A 12,728-nucleotide genomic window follows, 5' to 3' on the forward strand; every position below is an offset into this window, starting at 1 on the left:
TAAGACTGTAGAAAATGACCTGTAGCTACTGGGGCATGGGAGATACAAATTCCTACAATTATATTTAGTCTTTTGTCCTATGAATCAAAAACCTACAGCACCTGGAGGAGGGACAATAACCCACACTTTAAGGACATTGGCAAAGACCCATTTTCACTGTGGAAAAAGCAGAAGAAAAATTCCTATAACAACTCTCCTGGACCCAGAATCTATTATCTATCACCAATTAGAGGTCTGCTATCATGGGGTAGCATCAGAGAATACCTTGTAAGAACCAACCACAGATCAAGGACATAGCTGGCTGACCTGAGATGAAGGAATAAGAATGCTGAGGAAGTTCCCTCCTCCCTAGGAGGCCTGGGACACAAGGTCGATCTAAGCTGAGGCTGAACGTGGACAAGAGTTAATCCTTGCCAGCCACCAGTACTAGCCCAGAATCCAGCAAAAGGTAAGAGTAGTCTACCACTATGGGAGGGCAGTAGCATGGAGTGAGACCCATGCAGTAGTGCAGTTTGCAGAGATGGTGAAAGTTGAAGGTGGATCACGAACACTAAGAAAGAAAACAAAAAAAACAAAACAAACAACAGAAAACCAAAAGTCTCTGGCACTTCAGCCACCCCTTTGAGTACAAGGCAATACCTGTAAAACAATATGAAGCCTGCGCTAAATAAAAGAAGTAGCAGCAGCAAAACCCAAACTTGGTTAAACTGAAAATGTTCAAATAACAAAGAAGGCAGGGAAGGGGAAATAGAAAAATAAAAGCAAAGGGAAGAAAAAGTAAACATATATGATAGAGTGGTAGGCATAATTCCAAATACCAATATTTACATTAAACATAAATGGCTACACAAACCAAGTAAAATACAGACATTGTTAGAATGGACAAAATAAATAAAAAATCAAACACATCCTTTCTATAAAATGTTACTTTATGTAATAATATAAATAAGTTAAAAATAAAAGGATAGAGAACGATATACCATGGAAACACTAATGAGAAGAAACCTGAAGTGACTAAATGAATATTAAAGCATATTTCAGAGCAGAGAAATGTAAAGGACCAATGAGAGATATTACGTAAAAATCAAAGGGTCAATTTGCCAAGAAGAGATAAAAATCCTAATTGTATGTGTATCTAATAGTAGAGCTTCAAAATACTATTTTGAAGCCAATACTAAAGCCAGTTGTATATTCTTTGGAGAAATGTATATTCATTCTTTTGCCTATTTTTAAATAGACTTGTTTGTTTTTGTTGCTGTTGAGTTTTAGGAATTCTATGCATATTTTGGTTATCAATCTCTTATCAGGTATTTCATTTGCAAATATTTTCTTCTATTCTGTGGATTGCCTTTTACTTGGTTGTGATTTTGATAAATAATTTTTTAAAAATTTTTATGGTGGCTGGTTGCAGTGGCTTATACTTGTAATCCCAGCACTTTAAGAAGCCGAGGCAGGTGGAGTGGATTACTTGAGGTCAGGAGTTCGAGACCAGCCTGGCCAACATGGTGAGATCCCCTGTCTCTACTGAAAATACGAAAATTAGCCGAGCATGGTGTCATATCCCTGTAATCCAAGCTACTTGGGAGGCTGAGGGATGAGAATCACTTGAATCCAGGAGGCCGAGGTTGCAGTGAGCTGAGATTGCACCACTGCATTCCAGCCTGGGCGACAGACTCTGTTTGAAAAAAAAAAAAAAAAAAAAAAGGCTGGAGCAGTGTGGCTCACACCTGTAATTCCAGCACTTTGGGAGGCCGAGGCAGGCAGATCACGAGGTCCAGAGATCAAGACTATCCTGGCCAACATGGTGAAACCCCATCTCCATTAAAAATACAAAAATTAGCCAGGCATGGTGGTGCACGCCTGTAATCACAGCTACTCAGGAGGTCAGGAGGCTGAGGCAGGAGAATTGCTTGAATGCAGGAGGGGGAGGTTGCGGTGAGCCGAGATCAATCATGCCACTGTACTCCAGCCTGGAGGACAAGACTCTGTCACACACACACACACACACACACACACACACACACACACACAATTATGATGCCCAATTTGTCTCTATAGTTTTTGTCATGTTGCCTGTGCCTTTGGTTATATCCCAGAAGTTACTGCCAAATCTAATGTTGGGAAACTTTTGCCCTGTGTTCCCTTCTAAGAGTTTTATAATTTTAAGTCTTATATTTAGGTCTTTAACCCATTTTGGGTCAATTTTTGTATATGGAGTTAGGTAAAGATCAAATTTATTTTGCATGTGGATATACAGTTTTCAGTATCATTTATTGAAAAGATTGTTCCTTTCTCATTTAATTTTAGTCTTAAAAGGAAAGAACATTATGATAAATGCTACAACATGGATGAACCTTAAGGACGTTATGCTAAGTGAAATAAGCCAGTCACAAAAAGGCAAATACTGTATGTTTCTACTCATATGAGGTAATTAGAGTAGTCAAAATCATAGCGATAAGAAGTAGAATGGTTGGTGCCAGGAGCTGGAGAGAGGGAGGAATGGGCAGTTCAGTTTTACAACACAAAAAATGTTATGGTGGTGATGGTTGCATGACATTACAAATATATTTAATACTATTGGACGTTATACTTAAAATAGGTAAAATGATGCATTTTATATAATGTGTATTTTACTACAATAACAAAAACAAACAAACTAAAAAAAATACGTAAAGCCAAAACTGAATAAACTGAAAGGAAGACTAAAACAAACTCAGTCATAAAAAGGAATCCATTAACGGCATTTGCAAGCAAGTTGGATAGAACTGGAGATTATTATTCTAAGTGATGTAACTCAGGGATGGAAAAACCAAACATCATATATTCTCACTCATAAGTGGGAGCTAAGCTGTGAGGATGCAAAGGCATAAGAATGATACAAGGGACTTTGGAGACTGGGGGAAAGGGTGGGAGAGGAATGAGGGGTAAAAGACTATAAATTGCGTTCAGTGTATACTGCTTGGATGATGGGTGCCCCAAAATCTCACAAATCACCACTAAAGAGCTCACTCATATAACCAAAATGCCACCTGTTCCCCAAAGCCTATGGAAATAAAAAATTTAAAAATAAATAAATAAAACAAACACGTAGATCCACTATTACATTTGAAGACTTTGACATTTCTTTCTCAGTAATCAACAGAACACATGGAAAGAAAATCAGGCAGGGATGTGCTTTTTAGAGAACAATTTAAAAACACTGAAGCTAATCACCATACTAGGTAAGAAATATCAGAAATGAGGCATTGGTTAGCTTATGTTTCCACACTATCATACTGTAGAATTAGCAAAATTTCTATTAGTAATTCCTCTGCTGAATTAGGCAATAAAATCAATGACATATACATGCATAATCTGTCTTAAGAATAATTTTGGTTACTGTAGTTTTCTCTGTTTGATTAGAGTTTAAATGAGTCCCAGGGTCATAGGTAAAAATTAATCAGTTCCTGCTCATAATCTGTCCTTTTTCCTTCTCACTACATGGCAACTTTCTGTCCTACAAGATCTAGAAAGTGGCTGAGGTGGGAGAATTACTTGAACCTGGGCAGCAGAGGTTGCAGTGAACCAAGATTGTGCCACTGCACTCCAGCCTGGGCGACAGAGCAAGACTGTCTCAAAAACAAACAAACAAACAAATATATAACAATCTAGAAAGTGTATGTGTCGGCCGGGTGTGGTGGCTCATGCCTATAACCCCAGCACTTTGGGAGGCCAAGACAGGCAGATCACCTGAGGTCAGAAGTTCAAGACCAGCCTGGCCAACATGGCGAAAACCTGTCACCACAAAAATACAAAAGTTAGCTGGACATGATGGCAGGTGTCTGTAATCCCAGCTACTTGGGAGGCTGAGGTGGGAGCATCACTTGAACCCAAGAGGCAGAGGTTTCAGTGAGTCAAGAGATCAAGCAGCTGTACTCCAGCCTGGGCGACAGACCGAGACTCCATCAAAATAATAATAATAATAATAATCTAGAAAGTGCATGTGTCTCACTTCTTGAGAGGCTTCCTCCATGCTCTCCCACCTCACCCTACCATCAAGGAGGGTCCAGGAGAGACATAAGTCTCTGAAAACCACATTCCTCTTCTTTGCTGGGAACTGTTGCAAGAATGGGGTGAGGGACTCTAACAAGCTCCAATAGATTCAATCAGTTGAATGGTGTGTTTGCAGCGCTCTTGTAACAGAAGCAGCAAAAGCTCAGTTGTGCTGTTAACTCCGTAGGGCATCTATGGATGACCTTTTACACTAATACCTTCATTGTGGTTCTCAAGAAAACAAAATAGACATTTTATTAACTGTGGCCCTGAGACATATTCTTACAAACTTAATTTTACAAAAGATAAATACCAGTTGTCCCTGTTTTTCTCTCCTCTCTCGGGAATCTTATTATCCTTGACCATTTGCTTAGTTGAACTAATTCCTCCACTTAAAATTGAAAGGAGAACATCCCGAATTTCATTGTTGTCGTTCATGTAGGGTCACACAAAAATATGTGGGGGCACTTTGTAATAATCACACCAGTGTTAGTAGTGTGTCAGCTGGCTGAGTTTTGGTTGTTGGTGGCAATTTTATAGCAACTTTATAGCAAAGATTCTAATTCATGGCCAGTTCTGCTGGAACAAAATCACAAGAGCTTAGAAACTCAACATTTGTTAAAAGGTGCTGCATTAGAGAATCAGTAAATTACTGTCCAGAGGAAATACAAAGAGGAGAAGCACGATTGCCCCCAACTCCACCACCGTAAGTTAGTAGAAAACATACCTCTTCATCATTTATGGATTATTAACTATATTTTTAAAATCAGTTTCTCTATCCAAAGCTGTAAAGTTGGCTCATTTACATAATATCCTCTTGCAGAATTTCATGGTGTGTACAGCATTCGAATGACTTAAACATGCTGATACCAGGGGTAGAGGGACGCAGTGATTGAGATGACCAAAATCTCTATTCTAAACTTTAAAAAAAGTGTTGCCAAAAAAGAGAGAAATTCCACCATCTGTCAGTTACATTTAGAATTAAAATTATATAACTATTTTAAATTTTAGAAGTTATTTACATATTTTTATAATATAGATAAGAAAAATTTAAGCTTGAGTTGCTTAAATTTACACAGGAAATTAGGAAGAGAGCAGTGAGTATAACCCAAATGAGCCAGTTCCTTGACTGGCATCTCCATAATGACTCCAAGCTGTAGGTAGGTGTCCAGATAGTCCCTAGAGCAAGAGCCACTAGTTCAACATTGTAGAGAAAGTTATCACAATGGAGGAGAAACATCATGAGGCATCTGTCCCGGTTGCATTTTGCAGTGTATAATAAATGGATGCGTTAAATTTCCACCCTATTTCTTCTCTACCACTGACTCGTTTTAGAACCTGAATTTTAATACTGTTCAGCCAGGGTTCTGTTCAGGAAAATAGGATCATTGTACATGAAAAAAGGCTTGTTTTCTCACTTATGTATAATTCATAAGTGAAGAAGAAACACTAACCAAAACAAGGAAATGATATTAACAAAAATGTACTTCTATATAGTTACATGAAAACATTATAGGTTTGTGTTGTGTAAGGGTACCAAATTCTAAAACCTGTATTCACCCTTTGAAGCTACTGGTCCAGCTTATGAAATCTTGCAATTTAAATACATTGTCTCAGTAATGTGCTGTTTAATGAAAACAAGAGCTGCTATGTCTCATTTATAGCAGTCCTAGCGAAGAGAAATAAGGAGAAATAGAAGTGCTGGTTTCATAAAAGATGGTTTAAAGTTGTATATACTTTGATTCCAACCAAAGAACAAAAGGTTTAAGTCTTTGCTACACAGGTTTTATATAGTTTTTGATGAAAGCAAATGCTTAACTCAGCAAGGTGATTGAAGGATTATAATCAAGACTGTCCTACGGAAAATGCCAGTGCCTTACAGTACCAACTGGGAACAGAGGCAGGGTTGGAAGAATTACTGGAGGGTAGAAGAGAAGTAATTAAAAAAAAAAAAAAAGGAGGAAAGGGTGTGCTGTAACTTAAACTAGAATGAAGCAAAACCTTACTCTTTTGCCCTCAGAAAATAGGGCCAAACATTATTTCATATTGCCTTGCTTTCCACCCTGGGATCCAACTCCCTCTGCCACGGCAGGACTGCGTGTCCTTTGCCTCGAGTTGACAGAGAACTGTTCTTTTGCTTCTAATTAAAACAGTCAGGGGCATTACTGATTAAAGGTGGGGAAGCAGAGAGCTGTTTTCATTTTATTCCAAATTAGTTTGAGCTTACCCAAGATCAAAGAAAATCCAGACCTGAGAAAACAAACAGACCACAAACAAGTAATTTGTTGACCTGATGCTATTTCCTGAAAGTAAAGTTATTGTGGACCTTTGAAAGGCTAGCTCAGCAATCATGAATCCATCAAAAGAGCTTCTAGCCAGGGAACATCTCAGGGTTCCCTATTGCTGAAAGCACACTTTGAAATCAAGATTTTAATAACACAAAGTCCAGTCAGAATATTATCAAGGGCTCAAACACAAGTGGATTTCGGTTGAAACATATATGCACCATACACACACACACACACACACACACACACACACACACACACACTGCCCTATGTGCAACAGTTTGCTTGTCTGGGGCTTATGGTTGTATGTTTGTCATTAGGATAGCCTTCTGCTGCTAACAGCTCAGCCACTCCATAGGATGTGCTAATAAAACAACCTCCTTCGGAGCTGATAATTACATCTATTTTCTTACTATATTAGAAATAGCAGCTTTTTTTTTTTTCCTAGAACCCCATTGTTTTCATGACATTTCCTTTTTAATTTTTTTTTCAGGGCAGTAATAAAAATCTACTCACTTAAAGTCCTAAAACTTTTGACTAATTTTTTTTTTCATCCCAGATACTTGAATGCAAAGTAGAATTAAGATACAGGATTGAAGAGAACATAAAAGTGAGTATTTGGGGCCTTACTGTGAAAGTTTGGACAAAACAAAAATTGTCAAAAGCAAACATGTACACTGTAATATAAATACATTTATCCCCCATGCTAAATAAAGCACAAATCTTACATCATACAGTTCTAGTTCTCATGATGTACTCAACACTTTCTAAACTGAATGTTTAGTGGATAAGATGTGTGAATTTTTAAAATGCAACTGATATTCATAATTAAATGTTAAATTTAAGGGTAAAGATGAAGTCAAAACGTTCTCACCAGTTATTTAATAGGTGTAAGTGAGCTGAACCGTAATGAGGAAAGAAAAATCTGTACATTCTATTCTAATGAGGAAGGAAAAATTCGTACATTCACAAAGATTCCAATGAGTTTGGGTATCAGAGCTCCGGGGTCAGACTTTTGGAAAATAATGGGACCAATAGATATGCATGCAGATACTTAAAATTAAGAATTACATGAGATATTTAAATTGGTTGTTGGTCTTTTGAGTCATCTCTGTTTGGTGGTGCTTGGAAAAGTGTCTTTATAGGAGAATTTTTGAACCAATATTTGAAGAGTTCAGTAAATATTGTGTGCTATCTCTTTGTGACTTCTGTACTTAGGATAGATGAAAAAAGAAAATGAAAGAGAAAATGAAGAATGAGAGAAAGCCAATGGTGCTTTATTCAAAATTAACAGAGCTATTTTAAAGAAAATTGTCTTAGTTTAAATGTGTCTTTAAAAAAATCTTTCACATTACTGAAGAAATGAAATATATAGTAACATTACATTTATACCTCTTTTTACTTAAAGTTAATGCATATTTTATTTTCATGTTTTCTGTTTTTAAAGGAAATCATAAAAGGTACTCAAATATATACAAGTTTCTACTGACTTGCCTCCTCTGTTCCAAATCTCTGCACTAAATAATGGATACATAGTGTAGTGTGGCTTTCACTAATCACTGTGTGACTTTAATACTAGAACCCTTGAACCAATAGACCCAAATAAAGTCAAACACTAGAGACTTGCAAAAATATTTTTTAAAACATTCACACATCTTCTTACAATGCAGTATACGATTCCTTACTGGTAACTACATTAGGATGCTTGGCAAGTTCTAAATGAATTCAGAGAAAGAAACATTGTTACAGTGTTTATTAGCTCGCTCTTTCTTTCTTTCTTTCTTTCTTTCTTTCTTTCTTTCTTTCTTTCTTTCTTTCTTTCTTTCTTTCTTTCTTTCTTTCTTTCTTTTCTTTTCTTTTCTTTTCTTTCTTTCCTTCTTTTTCTTTCTTTCTTCCTCTTCCTTCCTTTTTTTGAGATGGAGTTTCGCTCTTGTCGCTCAGGCTGTAGTACAATGGCGTGACCTTGGCTCACTGCAACCTCTGCCTCCCAGGTTCAAATGATTCCTCTGCCTCAGCCTCCTGAGTAGCTGGGATTACAGGCACCCGCCACCATGCCCAGCTAATTTTTTGTATTTTTAGTAGAGACAGGGTTTCACTGTTTTAACCAGGATGGTTTTGATCTCTTGACCTCGTGATCTGCCCGCCTTGGCCTCCCAAAGTGTTGGGATTACAGGCGTGAGCCCCCGCACCCCACCTAACTAGACTAGTTTTATGAGAGCATAGAACTAATGTGGAAAAATACTGTGGCTTGAAGCTGTGATTATAATGAAACACTATTGATGCATCGATGTCTCCCAAGGGCAAACATTATTTTTTCTAGGCAATGAGCAACTATGTAAAAATTATTTATGTAGAATGGTAGGTATCAGACAGTATTTAGAGAAGAAGTAATTTGTACAATCTTCAGCTTAAAACAGAAGGTTTGTTTCATTTAATTTCTTTTTTAATTTTGGCTGCATCTAATAATTATCTACTCTAGACTGTGTCTACATAGAAAAACAGTGTCTGACAATAAATAGATGCCATGAGAGCTGTAAGTGTAATTACAAGTAAAATAGTAGAGCCTCAGTCCTCATGGAATTGTTTATTCAATTTGGATTTGCACATATTCATAATGAACTAAGTAATTGGATAATTAAATTCACAAGATTAAAAACTTTGTTTTAATTTACTTCTCCATAGCACCAAGTAGATATGAAAGAAATACTGTTACCATATAAATAGGTGAATTGCTTCCCAAGTACAAAGCACGTGCTTGAAAATTTAGGGCCACCGAAATGTTTTATAAGAAAAAAAATCCCTTTCAAATTCCATCAATTTGTTGGTAAGTTGTATCCTGAGAATATAAAGTATAACATGTACTTTGCTGAATGCTAAAGATAGAATTATAAACAAGGTAAAAGCAAGCATGCATTTTGTGTGAATTTTTCCATTCCTTATTCAAAAAAGATTAAGGAAGCTTATGACTTGAGCATTTTAGAGTATGGTGAGGAACACATGTAAATATAATGTGAGTTCTACTAAGATTTACAGCTTGGGAATTTATAGGTAACATTAAATAATGAGAAAATTATGATAGAACATACGTAAAACAGATACAATCACACAGCTTTGGATATCCATCAGAGAAAGCAACTAATCTACCTGAGTCATGCAAGCCTTCCCCAAAGTTTGGCATTTTAGCCATTTAATCACCTCAGAGAGGTAAGAGAAGATAATGCACCCATAAAACAAGAAGAGGATGATACAAACACCAGAGAATAGGAAAGGTCTCAGAAATGGCATCTATAATAGAAAAGAAACAATCAATAAAAAGATTGGAAGATAAACAACATAAACAGCATAAACTGGATTTAAAAATCAAAGGTAAAGAATTATAAGGTTAGATCAATCAATCCAGTAGGTCCAATATCCAAGTAATTTCATAGAGAAAAATGAAGAGAGGAAATCATTCAGTCAACTGAAGAAACTTCCTGAGAATTGGACAGGTAGAAATGAAACAATGAATAAAAAGATTGGAAGGTAAACTCGAAGAAATCTCATACAACATACAGTACAAACTGGAAGGATTTAAAAATCAGAGGTCAAGAATTGTAATGTTGGAATCAAGCAGTGTAGTAGATTCAACATCCAAATAATTTGATAGGGAAAAATGAAGAAGGAAAATCATCCAGTCAATTGAAGAAACTTTCTGAGAATTGGGCATGTAAAAGTGTTCAGATTAAAAGGGTCCATTTTAACCAGTACAAAGGGTTAAAAATAGATGCAGACTAAAACAAAGGTTTTTGAGGCCTTGGAACACTGGAGAAAATAGAAGAGCCCATAGCTTCCAGAGAAAAAGAACAAATACATACAAGGTTGATGACAGCTGTCATTGGCATTTTTACCTAAATGCTAGAACTAGAATACAATAAAGCAAATACTTCTATCATAGGGGAAATTTACTTTCAATCTATAGTTCCATACCCTGCCAAGCTCTCACCAAAAGTAAGAATACAGTAAAGATATTAAAAAACAATAGATAACTTCAAAATTCTAAGGGAATATGATTTCCAACCTAGAATCCTATACCTAGATAAAGAATTATATTCAAGTTTAAATATAGAATAAAAGCACTTTGATACATATAATTTTTTAAAACACAAAAACAAAATTAAAAGGCATCTGTACACTCTTTCTTGTAAAGCTTTTGGGGATTGTGTTCGGGCAAGGATGGGAATAAAACAAGAAAGATGAACACATAGGCTAAATGAACAAGATAATCAAATAAAAGAGAGAAGTAAAAGACAAAAAAAGTCAGGATTCTTTCATCAGTTCAAAAACTATTTATTAAATATCTTTCTTGTACCAGTTACTGCTGGGAATGCTTTAGATACATCAGTGAACAAACATGAAAAGATTCCACCTTGTTTAAACTTACATTAAAATAATGCTAGAATCATACTTACAGAAAATCCCAAAATGAGAGCTGAATACAGAGTTGACAGATAAATCTTTACTTTCCAAAGTGAGAGGAAACATATAATGCTAAGTGTATGTTGTTTGACTTCTGATGGTAAATATCAACATAATTAGTTAGCATGGTTGAAAGTCGGGGAAAAAAAGATGGGATTGGGTCGGGATATTACTGTTTTATAGAAAATAGTAATCTAAATCTATTTAACTCAAAACTATGTACTTGTTTTGGTGAAAATAATAGTTAAGTGTAAGAATGAAAAGTAAGAGTGGTGTGTGTGTGTGAGAGAGAGATATTTGATATAAACACTAAAAGACAAGAATTTCAAAGAATGAAAAATTGTCAGAAGTGTAAAATCGAGGGTGAAATCAAGAAGGATCCAGGTACTCCAGAGACCTGACCCCAGGTATTCCAGGGACCTGACCCCAGAGACACTAGCTAGAGGACCACCGTACATTCAGTTTTACTCTTTACTTTGTCAACTGTCATCAGTGGGATGTAGGGGTGGAAAGATGTGATACCTTTCTTCATTCATCATAAGGGTTCATGGCATCATAAGGGTCCATCATAAGTCTGCATCAAGTCTTATTTATTATTACCAATGGATATCTTAATGATATTTCTGATGAACCAACTATTGAGCTAAGATTAGTGGGATGTTTTTACAATGTATTTCAGCACCAGACACATTTCTAAAAATTAAATTTTATAGAGAACCCTAATATTGATTGATTAATGTATGTATTCACTTGATCACAATTTTTTTACACTTACTATAGACCAGTGACTATGAGACACTATATAACAGACATAGCTATATAACAGGAGGTGCTGTGGTTATTGTCAGGTGATCTAGTTTGCTCATCTTTGTCCTTTAGCATTTTGTCCCTCTCAAGACTCTTCCACTGGCAATCTAGTTTTCTGCAGGGATTGAGCAGTAGTGCTGAGTCAAAGTTTTCAATGTTTTCCACAAAATATTAAAAACTATTTTTGTTGCATCTGCATTTTTACTCTGACATTCACTGTACCTTCCAGATATTAATTCATGTGATAGTCTCAATAACCCATTTATTGTCATTTTACAGGTGAAGAAACATAAACACTAACAGTTTACATACTTTGTTCAGTATCGTACAACTAAGGACTGGTGGAAACATGATTTACACCTAGGTAGCCTAGGTTAAAGTATTTTTCACATTCTTTAAAAAATGGAAGAAATGATACATTAATAGTTATATAATATTAGTTTAGAAAGGACTTCAAAATAATTTTATTATTTATACAATTTTTGATAACTTTATTAAAAGCATTTTAGAGGGGTTATTCTGCCTCTTTCAAACACTTCCAGTGATGAGGATTTACTAACATCAGAGCCATCCACATGATGCTTCTCATGTTTAGTTTCCTCTGATTTTTAAATTTCTGTTCATAACTTCAGTACATGTGTCCTAGATCAGCAGGAACCCCTGGGGCTACAGAGATCATATGTAATGTCTTTTTACATGACACTTTTTCATATGTTTGGAGATATTTGGCCTTCACCCAGTAGAATTTTACTTAGTGCAACATGTTCAGTTCTTTGAACTACACTTTACATCTGGCATCAAATTTCCTTTAACCCCTCTGATCGCTTCCTTCTGAGCATGATTTCGAAGGCCTACACCTCTTTTGGGACGTCGTACCCAGAAGAAATATTTTTAACATCATAGGTGGAGAAATGAGTGGACCACCGATTTCCATTGGATTTTATTAGTTCTTTTTTCCTAAAAGTCCAACCACATTTTTCATGTTATATTAAAATCGCTGTCAACTATAACTTCTGAGTTTTTTCATCTATCTACTACTTATTTATATCACCCCCTCTCATACCTTGGAAATTGGTTTAGGAGACTCAGGTGCCTCTATGTAATTTCCTCTTGTAAGTCATCCTATTTCTTTAGCTTGCCATGACA

Source organism: Mandrillus leucophaeus, unplaced genomic scaffold (genome assembly GCF_000951045.1).
Source record: "Mandrillus leucophaeus isolate KB7577 unplaced genomic scaffold, Mleu.le_1.0 Scaffold794, whole genome shotgun sequence".
In the NCBI taxonomy this organism is placed as follows: Eukaryota; Metazoa; Chordata; class Mammalia; order Primates; family Cercopithecidae; genus Mandrillus; species Mandrillus leucophaeus.